Source organism: Hyaena hyaena, unplaced genomic scaffold, assembly GCF_003009895.1.
Source record: "Hyaena hyaena isolate Hyena2069 unplaced genomic scaffold, ASM300989v1 scaffold_24, whole genome shotgun sequence".
NCBI classification, from domain to species: domain Eukaryota; kingdom Metazoa; phylum Chordata; class Mammalia; order Carnivora; family Hyaenidae; genus Hyaena; species Hyaena hyaena.
The window spans coordinates 993,953-1,010,622 of NW_024080656.1; the positions used below are offsets into that span (position 1 = coordinate 993,953).

At 40.1% G+C, this 16,670-nt stretch overlaps 1 protein-coding gene across 1 annotated transcript in view; it reads left to right on the forward strand.

Annotated features, from left to right (window-relative positions):
• Window positions 1-16,670, forward strand: part of NWD2 (NACHT and WD repeat domain containing 2) — a 181,931-nt gene that overhangs the window by 89,024 nt on the left and 76,237 nt on the right. The window lies entirely within an intron of this gene.

The following is a 16,670-nucleotide window of genomic DNA, read 5'->3' on the forward strand; positions in this document are numbered from 1 at the left end:
AAGCTACAAATTCACAGATTTTTCAAGTGGGACATTATTTTCCAAAATATACACACTCTTCCATGTAAACACAGTGTTAGCATGGGAAGTAGGTCACTCTGTGGCAGGTGATTGTGTAAAATCACTGCCTTAATTTAGCTTAAGAAAGAAGTAGCTGATCCTGAATCCAGACAGATTTTTGCAGTTGATATAGAAGTTGCCCTTCTCAACACAGGATGTTCTGAGGCTAATGGATAAGTCTTAAACTAGCAAATGCTTCAAAGAAAATATACAGTTAAAAGCCTAGGGTTAGTGTGTCAGCAAGAGTTTTTAATATTTATATGCATTTCTATTTATATTCAGCTCCACATAGGATTAGGAAGATAGAGGTGATATCAGATATCCGACCACTCGATAGTGAAGTTCTTACTAAGGATAATAAAGTGCATAAAGGCTCTACAACATTTTTAGTATCAGTTTGTAAATTATTTACTTATTTACCAACTACTTTTCGGATGCTCCTATGCCAGGAACTGCTCCCAGTCCTGGGGATATGGTAGGTTGGTCCATATGAAATGGTTATTTTGTCTGCCACTTAGGATTTAACCTTAGATTTGAACTAGGAAGGTAAAACTGCCTGCCCTTAAGCAAAAATAATATAAAACCAGGGAGGAGGACAAAACATAAGAGACTCTTAAACATACAAACTGAGGATTGCTGGAGGGGTTGTGGATGGGGAGATGGGCTTAAATGGGCAAGGGGCTTTAAGGAGGACACTTGTTGGGATGAGCACTGGGTGTTCTATGTAGGGGATGAATCACTGGATTCTGCTCCTGAAATCATTATTGCACTATGTGCTAACTAACTTGGTTGTAAATTTAAAAAATATATTAAAAAGATATTTCTACAAAGATGACATTATCTCAGCAGATTGATAAAACTAACCACTTCCAAGAGTTTTAATAAGTATTGGGCAGATAGAAATAAAGAATAAAATGCAAAAACCAAACAAAAAAGTCCCTGCCCTTTAGAGAGTTTGCCTAATGTTCTTAGGTGGGCCCCAGGGGAGAGGGTAGGCAAAAATGAAGGAAATAAGGAAAACAGTAAGTGGTACAGAGAAAAATACAAAAAGGAAGGAGAAGAGGGAAGACCCATGAGGGGAGAGATGTGTTATTTTCGGTAGAGTGGTTGAAGACCAGCCTTACTGATGGTGAGGGGAGATAGGAGGAAGGAGAACCAGGTAGATTTCCAGACCAGGGAGAGGAGTCGGGACCGTGCTTGCCATGTTCAGGGAACAGTTGAGCAAGAGGGGAGAAGACAGGAGAGGAGGCCACATCTTGGGCTTGATCATCTTGAACTTGGCTGCAGAGATTTTGCTTTCCATGACTGGAGAAGCCAGAGTATGTTGAGAAGACTGAAGCGATCTAACCTATCGTTAAGGCCCAGCACGGCTGCCAGGTGTAGCACAGCGGGCAGAACATGGAGCCCCCCTCAGAGCACTAACGCTGATGCAGTAAGCCAAATGAAAATACATGACTTACGGGATTGAGGAGTGGACATCTAAAAGGTGGCCTGTGGTCTGAACACAACACAGAAAGCCCTGTGAAAGCCTTGTTAGATATCTGAAGATCTAGTAATGGAAAAGGAATTAAGACTTTTTCCGCGGGTCTTCAGAGGACAAATTAGGACCAGCAGCCAGAAGGAACAAGATGACAGGCCTCAGCTGCAAGTGAACAAGTTGGAAGATACAGCATTCGCTGGTTTTGGGGGTCACCTGTCCCTGGGCTCTGATGTTTCCTAGCTGCCTGAAAGTGGAGGAGTTTCTTTACTACCCTAAGCCTCAGTTTCTTTATCTGTGACATGGAGATGATGATAATAATTGTCTGTCTCCTGGGATCATTTTGAGGATGAAATGACATCCCGAGCACTTTTGTGGTGTCTCTCATACGGCAGTCCATAAGAAGTATTGTATTTGAGTTACCTCTCAAAACTATCTAAAAGGTGAAATCGTCCAGCCCAAGTTGTAATGAGTGCACCATTAAGAAACTTGCAGGGGTGCAGTAGAAGAGACTCAGACAGCAGAAGGCAAGTTAGACCAAGTTCGTGATGCCTGGAAAGCCTGACTGGGGAGGTCTGCCCTGGAGAATCACCGTTCTCATGCTGTCCTCATCCACCTCAGAAAGTCAGGACTGAGAGAGACATTCTCCCCTTTTTCCCCTTCCTTGCAGGGCATCGTACTCAAACTACTAAAATTAGTCACGGCCATTAATTCTCACGATTTGCTGGTAGGGGTGAATAAAGACTACCAGCTTCAGCATGTTCTCTGAGTAAAGGTTAAGTGAAAGACCATGAGGGACAACTTCATCGAGTGTAAACAAATAATTTATCCCTTCTCCTGCTCCGTGTTGAAACTCAGGGTCACCAGGATGGAACCCTGTGGATACAGCGAGGATTATTCCCGCTCCCCCCCACCCCCCCGCCAGTGATCCTAAACCAGGCAAGACTTATCTCCCTACTTATAAGAAATAGCACATCTCTTATGGCCTTTCCATAGTTGTAACTATGGTAACAGCAGGCAGGTATGTGTCGCTTTTGAGCTCCAGTTTCTTTGCCCGGTGCTCCCTTGTGTTCCTTCTAGAAGTCATCGTGACCCCTGTGGCTCGCAAAGCATGGCACATTATTCTCCTTAGTGGTCAAGTCTTTGGCAGGAAAATTCGCTATTGCTAAATAACAAAGTTTTTTTTATTTTCAAAGGCTTCACAAATATCAGCCTTAGGTTAGATGCAGATAAATTCCACAACCAAACAACTTTTTTTAAGTACCTGGGGAACTGAGGCCCAAAGGGAACTTGGACTTAAATGTTTTATGTGCTTAGCTCTTTCCAACTTCCTTTCCTAAAGGTTGTCCTTTAGGATCTGGCCTGAGGCCCTACAGGGAAGAAGGCTAATCCTCCACACCTGTCTGTACACATCTGATCACAAGGACGGGATGGTCTAAGGTGCCTACGCATGTGTCCATTTCCTAGCGGATCTACTCAGGAGACCTGTCATACTGAGAATACATCATTTCTTGTAGGAAAGCACATACAGTGGGAAAAAGCCACGCTTTTTATTTCACAACCTGAGTTAGGACCCTGGTTCTGACAGAGTCATTAACTAAATTCACCCTGCTGTAATTACCAGATCCATAAAATGGGGAAATAATAGGGGTGCCTGGGTGGCTCAATCGGTTAAGCATCTGACTTTGGCTCAGGTCATGATCTCACTGTTGTGGGTTCGAGCCCCACTTTGGGCCCTCTGTTGAAAGCTTAGAGCCTGCTTCAGTCTCCTTCTCTCTCAAAAATAAACATACATTTAAAAATGGGGAAATAACTGAACTACAAGCAATCGTAGAATGAATATCAAAGGTTTGTTGCAGGAACCAAATGTGATAGGAGTTTTTTATAAAGCGATACACAACCATTAGTTATTACTAAAGCAGGATTTATTTTCAAATGAGAATGAAACGCTTTTGCCCATAATGTACGTTTATGTGATATTGGACATTTCCCCCTTTGAAAATGGTGATGATAGTCTAAATGTAGAAAAGCACTAAGACTCGATTCATACCACAAGGTAATAAAGTCAAATATTACAGGGGTTTTGAGTTCATTCTTAACAAACGCTATAAAATGTAGAGTATATATTCATTTGCTAGATGGGAATTTGCTGGAATTTACTTAGTTGGACCTTGACCTGTTCCCAAGGGGGGGGGGGGGGTTTGACCAGGACTGCACTGTTTACAGGAAGACAGCTTACACTGGAGTCCAGAGTCCTCATCTGCAGAGAGTTGCCTCAGCTCCCACCCCGTGTGGGAAGTTTAGCAGAATCTTCCGCACCAACCTGTCCTCCCACTTAGCCCATAAAAACTCGTTATAAAGGGGGAGAGATGGATGCCTTTGAGCAGAGTTCCCGCATCCCCAAACCGCTTCATGATGCATGTTTATGGAGAGGAAGCATTTTCTTCTTGTCATCCTTCCAAATTTGGAGTACCCCAAGAGAATTGGTTGTCACATTTGAGCATTGACTCTGGCCCTTAGGTGAAGGCCTGTCTCTTGGCCAAAGCAGCTGCTGGCTTGAGGAACTGGGAGTTTGAGAAGCTTCCTTAGAGGATTAGAGGAGCCTCCCCCAAGGGTGGCAGAGCTGTAGGGGATGCAGACGGCGTCGCACCACGTTCCCTCAGTCCAGAGTGGGTGACGTGGGGATTTCCTGAGGGAAAGGCATTGGCAGGCTACCCTAGGGGAGTCCCGCCAGGCCTGTGCAGCCAGAACAGGGAGCTCCAGTTCCCACCGACTGAGACAGGTGGGAGGTGATTCCATGACTTCACATTCAGAGGGTCATTCCCCATATCTTAGGACAAAGAGAATGTGGCATGCTTTGTCAATTACCAGAAGTCTCAGGGGGCCAAAGCCCATACAGCATCCTCACTGGGGTACCAGATACAAACAGGCATAATCTGTCAGCAGTGGACAGAGAAGCAGATGAGACCAACAGAACGGAGCTACTGCCACCATTCTTACCTGAGCGTAAGTGGATGCCATCCCCATCTGCCACCCCCGACCCCTGCACACACACCCTGCCATCCCTGACACCAGTGCTACTTGCAGAGAGCACCCTTGCCCGCCGCAGACGGTCCTGGCAGCGGCACTTGAGACTATGTGCGAAGTGGGAAGAAGGGAGCTCGGAGATAGACATTTTCAACTGGGCTAAATTTCAGAACAGAAATACGAAAACAGGGGTGCCTGGGTGGCTTAGTCGGTTAAGCGTCCGACTTTCGCTTAGGTCATGATCTCACGGTTCATGGGTTCAAGTCCCACGTCAGGCTCTGTGCTGACTGCCAGCTCAGAGCCTGGAGCCTGTTTAAGAGTCTGTGACTCCCTCTCTCTCTGACCCTCCCCTGCTCACGCTGTCTCTCTCTCTCTCTTAGAAATAAATAAAAAACATTAAAAAAAAATTAAAAAAAAGAAATATGAAAACAGAAAGGGTGGGACCAAGAAATCATTATTGAGCAAATTTAAGTGTTTCTACCAGGCAGAAGAATAAAGATGAGACAGAGCAAGGTCCATGGTTGTTACTGGTAAAAATGAAAACTTTCCATATTTGTACATCACCGAGGGACACTATTGAATGAAACCCACAGCATACAGATCCGTTCTTTATCACCTGCCCCCACTCCCCTCCAGCGTTAAATTATGCCTCCGTAATGCTTCAGATTCAGGTTCATTTTTGTTTTTTAATCATTTTCACTAAGGAAAACTGTACAGTGAGAGTTATGAAATCACTGAATTTGAGAGATTGTTCTTACAATATTAGAAAGTATTTCATTTTATCCACATTCCAGTATATGATTGATTTATCATTTTAGGTATACTAAATTAAATAGAAACATGAAAAAAGAATACAAGTGCTCTGTTTCAGTTTGTGCTGTAAAAAAAAAAATGCAGAGGTTTTATATGATTTAGTTCTTACATTTATAAGTATAGGTTTACTAACCAAAATGTCTGAAGAATAGAAAAATAGTCATTGATCTGAGCTGGAAAATCATTTAATCAATCTAGTGTTTTTAGGTCCATCCTTTAAAAAATTAAATAAAAATTAACCTGAAACCTTAGATTTTTCAGATAGTCTTTTTTTTTTTTTTTTCTTTTTTATAGGGGCACCTGGGTGGCTCAGTCAGTTGAGCATCTGACTCTTGGTTTTGGCTCAAGTCCAGGGTCATGGGATCAAGCCTCATGTGGGGCTCTGTGCTGAGTGTAGAGGCCGCTTGAGATTCTCACTCTCCCCGCCCCCCCCCCCCCCCGCCCCTCTTCCTGGCTTGCATACTCTCTCTAGAAAAAAAATTTTTATAAAGTCTTTTTTATAAAATTAAGCTTATCCAGTTGAAATAAACTAGTTATCATAGTTCTAAAATAGGTTCCAGCTAGATTCCATCAAATTACTTGATTATCACCCAAGGAATGATAGAATGAATAAACATTGAAAAGTATTATTGAAAAGGAAGCTAGTTAATCTTGGTTTTAGAATCCAAGAGACCCCTTTAGTTCACTTTTGCTAATATATATAGTTTAAGCCACTGTTTCACAGTAAGAGGAATTATGGACAAAAGAGAGAATGGGAAAGCAGTCAACCTCTGTATAACTTAATTGGTAAGAAAAAACATTCATTAGAAACTGTAGTCCAAGGGACTTATGCTTCCGAGTGGAATTTCAACAACTTAAAAAATTATAAATATCCTGTTTTTAAAGAGATAGTAGAGGTTTGAAGACATAGATGATTAGACAAGTTAATTTCCTGAGAGAAAAGCCCTTTCTTGGTGAACTGACATTACATATGGAGGAAGGCCAAAAGTATCAGCAGTTTTCTCCATGAGCTATGTGCTGATCAGTAGGCAACATGGAATAATGGAAAGCTGGGATGGAAAAGCATAGTCTTTTTTCAGAATCTCTTAGTGCTTAGGAGACAAAGTCACAGAAACCTAACGTGAATATTCAAGTCTTGCCATTGACACATTTGAATTCAGAGTCAATTGAATCCAACTAAACCTACAACCTAGTTGTACCCAGTTCAAATACTGAGACTGATGTGATCAGCCTCCATTCTGCCTAACGTAGGAAAAGGAATCCATAAATAACAGCTCTTCTAAATACAATACCCAGAGAAAAATAGACACATAAATAAACGGAACAGAAGAGGGAACCCAAAAATAAACCCACACTTATATGGTCAATGAATCTATGACACAGAAGCCAAGAATATACAATGGAGAAAAGATGGTCTCTTCAAAAAACAGTGCCCTGGAAAACGACCACTTTCTTTACACCATATGCAGAAAATCTAAATGGATCAAAGACCTAAATGTGAGACCTGAAGCCCTAAAACTCCTATTAAAAACCAAACAAAACACTAAAATCATAGGCAGTAATCTCTTGGAAATCAGTCTTAGCAACATTTTTCTAGATATGTCCCCTCAGGCAAAGGAAACAAAAGCAAAAATAAACTATTGGGATTACACCAAAATAAAAAAGATTTCACAGCAAAGGAAACCATCAACAAGACAAAAAGACAACCCACTGAATGGGAGAAGATTTATGCATATATCTGATAAAGGGTTGATATCCAAAATATATGAAAGTTTTACACAACATCAAAAAAATGTGATTTTAAAATGAGCAGAAGAGGGGCACCTGGGTGTCTCAGTTGAGCGACCAACTTCGGCTCAGGTCATAACCTCATGGTTTGTGAGTTCGAGCCCCACATCCAGCTCGCAGCTGTCAGTGCAGAGCCTGCTTCATATCCTATGTCCCCTCTCTCTTCCCCCTCCTGCTTGCACAGTATCAAAAACAAACATAAAAATAGGCAGAAGATATAACAGATGTTTCTCCCAAAGAAGACATGCAGCAATTGAAGAACCATATAATCCAGTAATCCCACTGGGTAGTTACCCAAAGAAAACAAAAACACTAATTCAAAGAGATATATGCATCCCTGTATTGCAGCATTATTTACAGCAGCCAAGACATAGAATCATTGTAAGTGCCCATAAATGAATGAATAAAGAATCTGTGTTCCAGCTCACAATGGAATATTAGCCATAAAAAAATGAGATCTTGCCGTTTAGAGCAATGTAGATGGACCTTGAGGGTATTATGCTAAATGAAATAAGTCAGGGAAGACAAATGCTATATGATTTTCCTTTTTTTTGTAGTTCCAGGTTTTTATTTAAATTCCAGTTAACATACAGTGTAATATTAGTTTCAGGTATAAAACTTAATGATTCATCACTTACATACAACACCCAGTGCTTATCACAACGTGTGCCTTCCTTAATACCCACCACCCACTTAACCCAACCCCCCTCAACCTTCCCCCACCGCAGCACCCCTCAATGTGTTCTTTTTAGTTGTCTGTTTTATGGTTTGCCTCTCTTCCCCCGCCTTGTTCATCTATCACATTTCCTAAATTCCACTTATGAGTGAAATCACGTTGCCATTCTTGGACTTATTTCACTTAGCATACTACTCTCTAGCTCCATCCACATCATTGCAAATGGCAAGATTTCATTCTTTTCAATGGCTGATATTTCATTGTATATATATCCCACATCTTCTTTATCCATTCATCAATCAGTGGACATTTTGGATCTTTCCATAATTTAGCTATTGTTGATAACGCTGTCATAAACTTCGGGGTGCATGTTCCCCTTTGAATCAGTATTTCTGTATCCTTTGGGTAAATGCCTAGTAGTGCAATTTCTGGATCCTAGGGTAGTTCTGTTTTTAACTTTTTGAGGAACCTCCATACTGTTTTCCAGAGTGGCTACACCAGTTTGCATTTCCACCAGCAGTGTGAGAGGGTTCCCCTTTCTTTAGCCATTCTGACAGGTGTGAGGTAGTATCTCATCATGCTTTGTATTTCCCTGATGATGAGGGACCCTGAGCCTCTTTTCACATGTCTGTTAGCCATCTGAATGTCTTCTTTGGGAAAACGTCTATTCATGTCTTCTGCCCATTTTTTAGCTGAATACTTGTTTTTGTGTGTTCAGTTTTATAAGTTCTTTATAGATTTTGGATACTAACCCTTTGTCATATGTGGCATTTGAAATTATCTTCTACATGTGATTTCACTTATATGTGGAATCTAAAATTAATTTGAACCAATCAGCCAAAAAAAAAAATAAAGCAAGAAGACAAAACAAAAAACCAAACCTTTAAGTACAGAGAACTGGTGGTTTTCAGGGGGACTGTAGGTGAGGGCGCGGGTGAAATAGATAAAGGGGATTAAGAGGTATAAAATTCAACTTATAAAATAAATAAGTCACAGAGATGAAAAGTACAGCACGGGGAATATAGTTGACAATAATTTAATAGTGTTTGGTGGCAAATAGTGTCTACACTTACTGTGGGAGCACCAAGTATAGAATTGTTGAATCTGTATGTTGTATGCCTGAAACTCCTATAACATTGTATGTTAATTATGCTTCAGTTTAAAAAACTAATAAATGTAATTCCCCGAATACATGAAAATTACAAGCCATGCAAAGAATCAAGAAAATATGATTAATAAGCAAGAAAAAAGTAGATAATAGAAGACAGACCCCCAGATGACCAAGATGATAGAGTTTTCAGGCAAAAGCTGTTGCATAACTATTTTTAAATGTTAATAAAAATAGATGAAAAGGTAAAATGAGTGAGAAGGTGGATAATTTCAACAGACATGAAGTCTATAAAAAATATAAAAGAATCAGATGGATATTTTAGAATTAAAATATACAATGTGTAATAAAAGTTGAAACTTGTTTGATGGGCTTAATAGTAGACCCAACACGATAGAAGGCAAGATTAGTGAACTCAAAGAGAAGTCAATAAAAAGATATCTAAATTGAAGCATAGATTTTCTTTAAAAGAGTAAGAGAAACAGAATAAAGTAGATGAGATATGTGAGCTACAAATCATCTCACAGAAGTGTAATTGGAGTCCCAGAAGAAAACACTGAGAAAAAAAAGACGTAAAAGAAGTAACACGTGAGAATTTTCCAAAACTATATGAAGACATCAACCCACAGAGATTCAAGAAGCTCAGTAAACTCCAAGAAAGAAAATTACACCTGATCACATTTTAGCAAACTGCCGAAAAGCAAAAATAAAAAAACAAACCTCTTAAAATCTATCAGAGGGGAAAAAATTATTACCTTTAGATAAACAACAGAGTCTATCAGTTAACTTTTTACTAGAGAAATTCTAGAAGTCAAAAGACAATGAAATAACATCTTTAAAGAGCTAAAGGAAAAAACAGCCAAGCTTGATGGCTATACCTAGTGAAAGTATCCAGCAAACATGATAAAGAGGTTTTCAGCAAAAACAGAAAGACCTTGTTATCCATATTCAAAGAAAAACTAAAAGATGGTTTTCTGCCTAAGAGAGAATGACCACAAAGCTCAAATCCATAAAAAGGAATTAAGAGCACTGAAAAGGATAATGTTACAGAGTATTGACTGTGCTAAGCAACAGTAATAATGCTGTGTAGGGATTTTAACATGAAAGGAAGATACAGGACCATTATAGCTCAAAGGGCAAAAGGGGCAAATGTAGTCAACCTCTTTTAAAGGTAGTCTTGCATTTCTTGGGAAGTGATAAAAGTAAAATTTAGAGCTGATCTGTAATTAGTCAAGGATGAAGATTATAATAGCCCTATATAGATTCTCCTATACATAGGTGTATAATAATATTCATTCATTATAATGAATGATAAAAAAAATTTCATGTAAGAGATTAAATAGAATAATAACTCCTCTAAAAGAAGGCTAGAAAAGAATAAAGCATGGATGTGATAAATAGATGAAAGCCTTAACCCCAAATTATTTCATTAAATGTAAATAGACTAAACACTCCAATTAAAATACAGATACAACTATGTGCTGTCCACTAACAAAAAGAAAGTTTTATCAAGACCACACACACTAGACTTTAAGAAGATAAAGGGACATTTCAGAAGATAGGAAAGTTCAAGTCAGTGGGAAGATGTAATATTCTTATAAGCACCTACTACTATGCTACAGGCACACTTCGAGATATTGCAGATTCAGTTCCAGACCACCAGAATAAAGTGAATATCAAAATAAAGTGAATCAAATGAATTTTCTGGTTTCCCAGTGCATATAAAAGTTAGGTTTACACTGTATTGTAGTCTATTCATAATAGCAGTAGGTCTTTAAAAAAATGTATAATTGTAATGTACAAATATAATTTAAAAATACTGTATTGCTAAAAAAGGCAAACCATCATCCGAGCTTTCACTAAGTCGTAACGTTTTTGCTGATGGTCTTGCCTCGATGTTGTGGTTGAGAAGGTTAGGGTGGCCATGGCATTTTCTTAATTGACAACAGTGACATTTGCTGTATCAATCGCCTCATCCTTTCAGACAGAGACTTCTCTGTAGCATGAGGTGCTGTTTGATAGCATTCTACCCTTGGTAGAAGTTTTATTCAACGTTGGAGTCAATCCTCTCAAACCCCACCAGTGTTTCATCAACTTGGTTTATATCATGTGCTAAACCCTTTGTTGTCATTTAGGTAGTCTTCACAGCATCTTCAGGAGCACATTCCATCTCAAGAAAATACCCTTTGCTCATCCATAAGAACTCATCATCTGTTCAACTTTGATCATGAGATTGCAGCAATCCAGTCACATCTTCAGGCTGCACTTCTCATTCTGGCTCTCTAGTTATTTCCACCACATCTGCAGTGACCTCCTCCACTGAAGTCTTAAAGCCCTCAAAGTCTTCCATGAGGGGTGGAATCGATTTCTTCCAAACTCCTGTTAGTGTTATTTATATTCTTATGTTTAATTTTTCCTTGAATCATAAATGTACTTAATAGCACCTTGGACTATGAATCCTTTCTAAAAGGCTTTCAGTTTACTTTGCCCAGATCCATCAGAAGAATCACTATCTATCACACTATGGCTTTACAACATGTATTTCTTTAATAAGACTGCAAGTCGAAATGACCCCCTTGATCCATTGGCTGCAGAATGGTTGTGTTAGCAGGCATGAAGATGACATTAATCTTGTTGTCCACCTTCATCAGACCTGTTGGGTGGCCAGGTACATGGTCAACCTGAAGTCATATTTTCAAAGGAATCTTTCTGAGCAGTAGATCCCAACAGTTGGCTTAAAATATTCTGTAAACCATGATGTAAACAGATGTGCTGTCATCCAGGCTTTGTTGCTCCCTTTATAGAGCACAAGCAGAATAGATTTAGCATCATTTTTTTGTTTGTTGTTTTTTTTAAATAGTTTATTGTCAAGTTGGTTTCCATAGAACACCCCATGCTCATCCCCACAAGTTCCCTCCTCCATGCCCATCACCCCCTTCCCCTCCCACCCCGATCAGCCCTCAGTTTGTTCTCAGCATTCAAGAGTCTCTCATGGTTTGCCTCCCTCCCTCTCCCCTACTATTTTTCCCTTTCTTCTCCCCCATGGTCCTCCGTTAAGTTCCTCCTAATCCACCTATAGGTGAAAACATATGGTGTCTGTCCTTCTCTGTCTGACTTATTTCACTCAGCATAACACCCTCGAGTTCCATGCATGTTGCTACACATGGCCAGATTTCATTCTTTCTCATTGCCATGTAGTATTCCATTGCATAGATAAACCAAATCTTCTTGATCCATTCACCAGTTGATGGACACTTAGGCTCTTTCATGTTTTGGCTATTGTTGAGAGTGCCTCTATGAACATTGGGGTACATGTGCCCCTATGCATCAGCATTCTGTATCCCTTGGGTAAATTCCTAGGAATGCCATTGCTGGGTCATAGGGGAGTTCTATTGTTAATTTTTGGAGGAGCCTCCACCCTCTTTTCCAGAGGGGCTGTACCAGTTTACATTCCCACCAACAGTGTAGGAGGGTGCCCATTTCTCCACATCCTCACCAGCATCTAGAGTCAACTGATTTGATCATTTTAGCCACTCTGACTGGCATGAGGTGGTATCTCAGTGTGGTTTTGACTTGTATTTCCCTGATGAGGAGGGACGCTGAGCATCGTTTCATGTGTCTGTTGGCCATCTGGATGTCCTCTTTCAAGAAGTGTCTGTTCATGTCTTCTGCCCATTTCTTCACTGGGTTGTTTGTTTTTCAGGTGTGGAGTTTGGTGAGCTCCTCATAGATTTTGGATACTAGCCCTTTATCTGATATGTCATGTGCAACTATGTCATTACTACCCAAAGCAATCTACACATTCAATGCAATCCCAACCAAAGTTGCACCAGCATTCTTCTCAAAACTAGAACAAACTATCCTAAAATTTGTATGGAACCACAAAAGATTTAGCATCACTCTTAAGGGCCTGAGGATTTTTGAAATGGTAAATGGCCAATGGCCTCACCAGGAAGTCACCAGCTGCACTGGCTCCTAACAAGAGAGCCAGCCTTCCCTTTGAAGCCAGACACTGACTCCTCCTCTCTAACTATGAACGTCCCAGATAGAATCTTTTTCCAGTAGGAGGCCGTTTTGTCTACATTGAAGATCTGTTTTGTGCAGCCACCTTTGTTAGTTATCTTGCCCACATCTTCTGAATAGGGTGATTCAGCTTCTACATTAGCACTTGCTTCTTTCTCTGGTGCTGTCATGTTCTAGAAATGGCTTCCTTCCCTAAACCTCTTGAATCAGACTCTGTTAACTTCAGACTTTTCTTCTGCAGCTTCCTCACCTCTCTCAGCCCTCACAGAATTGAAGAGAGTTAGGGGCTTGCTCTGGGTTAGGCTTTGGGTTAAGGGAATGTTGTAGCTGGTTTTGATCTTTTATCCAGACTACATAGACGCACTCCCTGTCAGCACTAAGGCTAGCTTATTGTATGTGTGTTCATTCAAGTAGCACCTTTAATTTCCTTCAGGAACTTTTCCTTTGCATTCACAATTTGGCTGACTGGTGCAAGAGGCCTAGCTTCCAGCCTATGTCAACTTTTGACAGGCTTTCCTGACTAGGCTGAATCATTTCTAGCTTTTGATTTAAAGTGAGAGACGTGTAACTCTTTCTTTACCTTAAACACCTAGAAGCCACTGTAAAGTTATTAAGCAGCCTAATTTCAGTATTATTGTGTCTGAGGGAATAGGGAGGCCCAAGGAAAGGGAGAGACAGGGAACGGCCTGTTGGTGGAACAGTCTAGAACACACAGCATATGTCAATTAGGTTCGCTGTCTTCTTTGGGTAGGGTTTGTGGCCCCACAGAACAATTATAATTGTAACCTTACAGATCACAGATCACCATAACAAATATAATAATAAAAAAGCTTGAAATATTTTAAGAATTATGAAAATGTGACCAAGAGACACAAAAAATGAGGAAATGCCATTGGAAAAAGGGCACCAGTAGGTTTGCTGCTGCAAACCTTCAATTTGTAAAAAACACAATTATCTGCAATAAAGTGAGGTACACAAGACTTGGCAGAACTAAAAGAGAAATAGTGGAAATTTTTATAAACCTCGTCTAGTATCAGAGTTAATAAGTAGAAAACAAAAATCAGTTAAGTATGTTCATTTGAATAACGTGACCAACAGTGACCTAATTGACATTTATGTCATAGCTGTTACAACCAATAATGACAGAATATACCTTTGGTCAGTTACACAGAGAATGTTTGCTGAAATGTAAAGTGTGATTTATTCAGATGGTGGGTTTCAAAGGACTGAAATTCCACTAAATGTGCGCGATGACCTCAGTGGAATTAAAAACTAAGAAATAAAACCACTGAAAGAGAACTGCAAAATCTCTAAATACGTGGAAGTTAAGCAGCATAGTTCTAAGTGAACTAGGGGTAAAAGAAGAAATATCACAAGGGAAATTTTAAAATATTCTTAACCAACTAAATGAAAAAACAACGTAACTAAAAGCATAGAGTACAGCTAAAGCAGTGTTTACAGGAACAAAGGAGGAAATGCATAGAAATGTGTGTATTGGAAGAGAGTTTGCCAATTAATGATTTAATTGTCCATCTCAAAGAAGCTCAAAAAAGAGAGAATTAAACCTAAGGAAATTAGAAGAAAGCAGCACATTCATCAGAATGCATTAGCTTTTGGGTACCTGGGTGGCTCAGTCGGTTAAGTGCCCAACTCTTGATTTTGGCTCAGGTCATGATCTCAGAGTTTGTGAGTTCAAGCCCCACATCGGGCTCTGTGCTGACAGGTCAGAGCCTGCTTGGGATTAGCTCTCTCCCCTCTCTGCCCCTACCCCACTTGCACTCTCTCTCTCAAAATTTAAAAAAATTTTTTAGAAAAAGAATTCATCACTTTTGAAACCACTTTCAAAGATTCACAATACTGTTTGTACCTCTAAAGATAAAAGGGTGATGTGACTTTAGAACTGGAAAGAGACTTGAGATATCAAGTAACTAAGTGGTTTAAAAAAAACCCATGTTTCACACACAGGTAGAAATTGAGACCCAAAGAAGTGAAGGAATCCAGTATTTCCTGAGTGCATATAATACGCCAGGTTCTGTTCTGAGCACTTTGCATTCTACTATTTCTTATACCCATTTCTTAACCCATTGCAGCCATTATTTTTCCAGTTCTGTCTGTGAGGATGCTGAGACACAAGCAGTTTCTTTCATTTGCCTGAAGTTTTACAACTAGTAAGAGATGAATCAAGATTCCAGTCCATCAGGTCTCCCAATTCCAAAGCCCATACTCTTCCTATAAGACCCTAGGTGGTTTACTTGGAGGATATAGGTAGCTCTAGAAATGACATCCCTTTCTCTGTTTCTTCTCACACTCTAAATGCACAGAAATTGGACCATAGGACCCTGTTTCCGTTTTGTGGAATTGTTTCACACACAGTTGAGTGGGTTAGATACAGTAATCACTGGTCTAGTGTGCAATATACTTTCCTCCAGTGGGAAATGTAGCTCTTTTGCCCAAGGCTTTATTAAAATTGCTCAAGCTAACCATGAAATTCTGTAATAAACTTTGACTTTTTAATCAAATTTCCCTGGACAGGGGACCTTGAAGCTGCCAAAGGCTGTGCTTGGAAATGCCATATGTGCAAACTGTCAAAACAACAGAATGATTTCTTAGATTTCTTTTTTCCCTTACACATACCCAGTATCTGTCTACTCACAGTTCAAGGTCTAGGTTGGCTATACCAAACCAGCCTAAAGTCCCCATGTGGTGCTGGAAATGCAGTGTTGCTCAGTAAAACCAATTCCTGGAATGTTTCTCATGCATAAGACTCTGCTTCGTTCTCTGATTAATAGCTGAGTGTACTGTGCTCAGAGATACAACAATAAGGAATATACTATCTCTGTCCTCCTAAGCATTCACCTAAACAGAGAGAAAGAGATGTGTATGCAGTTACATATGATCCAGTTTGACAAACATGCCAATATGGTGTTAGACAAGTGTTATGAGAGCCAACGGGAGAAAGGGACTTGTTCAGACTCTGTGGGTCAGAAAAGACCTACAGAGGAAGTGGTGTTTGCACAGAAGCTAGAAGGACTAAGAGCTTTCTCTAGATCTCTAGATCTAGTGCAGGGAATGGGAGGGTGCCTTGATTATCCAGAGTACAACCGTTCCTGAATGTGGTTAGAGTACAGCCATCATGACAGGGCAGTGGGGAACATGAGGCAAGAAATGTGGTTTGAGGCCAGACCTTATAAATAAGTTATAGCATACAGTTGTTAGCAGAGGCAGGGGGGAGACATTCTCTGCAGATACGTAGCTCTGGAGGTAGTGTCGAGGAGAAGCTCTTGACAATGGAGCCCACCTAATGTCATGTAGCTGACATGATCAAGGTGAAAGATTATCTCACCTACCAGGTGTGAGGTGAAATAGAGAGGTGAGCATAGATTAGAGACATTCAAGCAATAGGCCGGGGTGGGGGTGGGGTGGGGGGGAGGGTTGCTGAAGAAGGATGAAGCGTCAAATGTACTCATGCTAATACCCAGGGTATTGGCTCTTCCATCCATTCCACTGTCATAGACACTGAAATTACACACAGAAACACACTTATGTAATAATCTACAATCCAGCTTTACAAAAGCTAATTATTTGCTGAATATAAAATCTAAAACCAGCAAGAATGTATAATATTTATTACCATCTGTTTTCCTCCTAATTCTTTGGTATCTTGGGCCATGTTGGGGGCAGGTGGCAATAAAACCAGT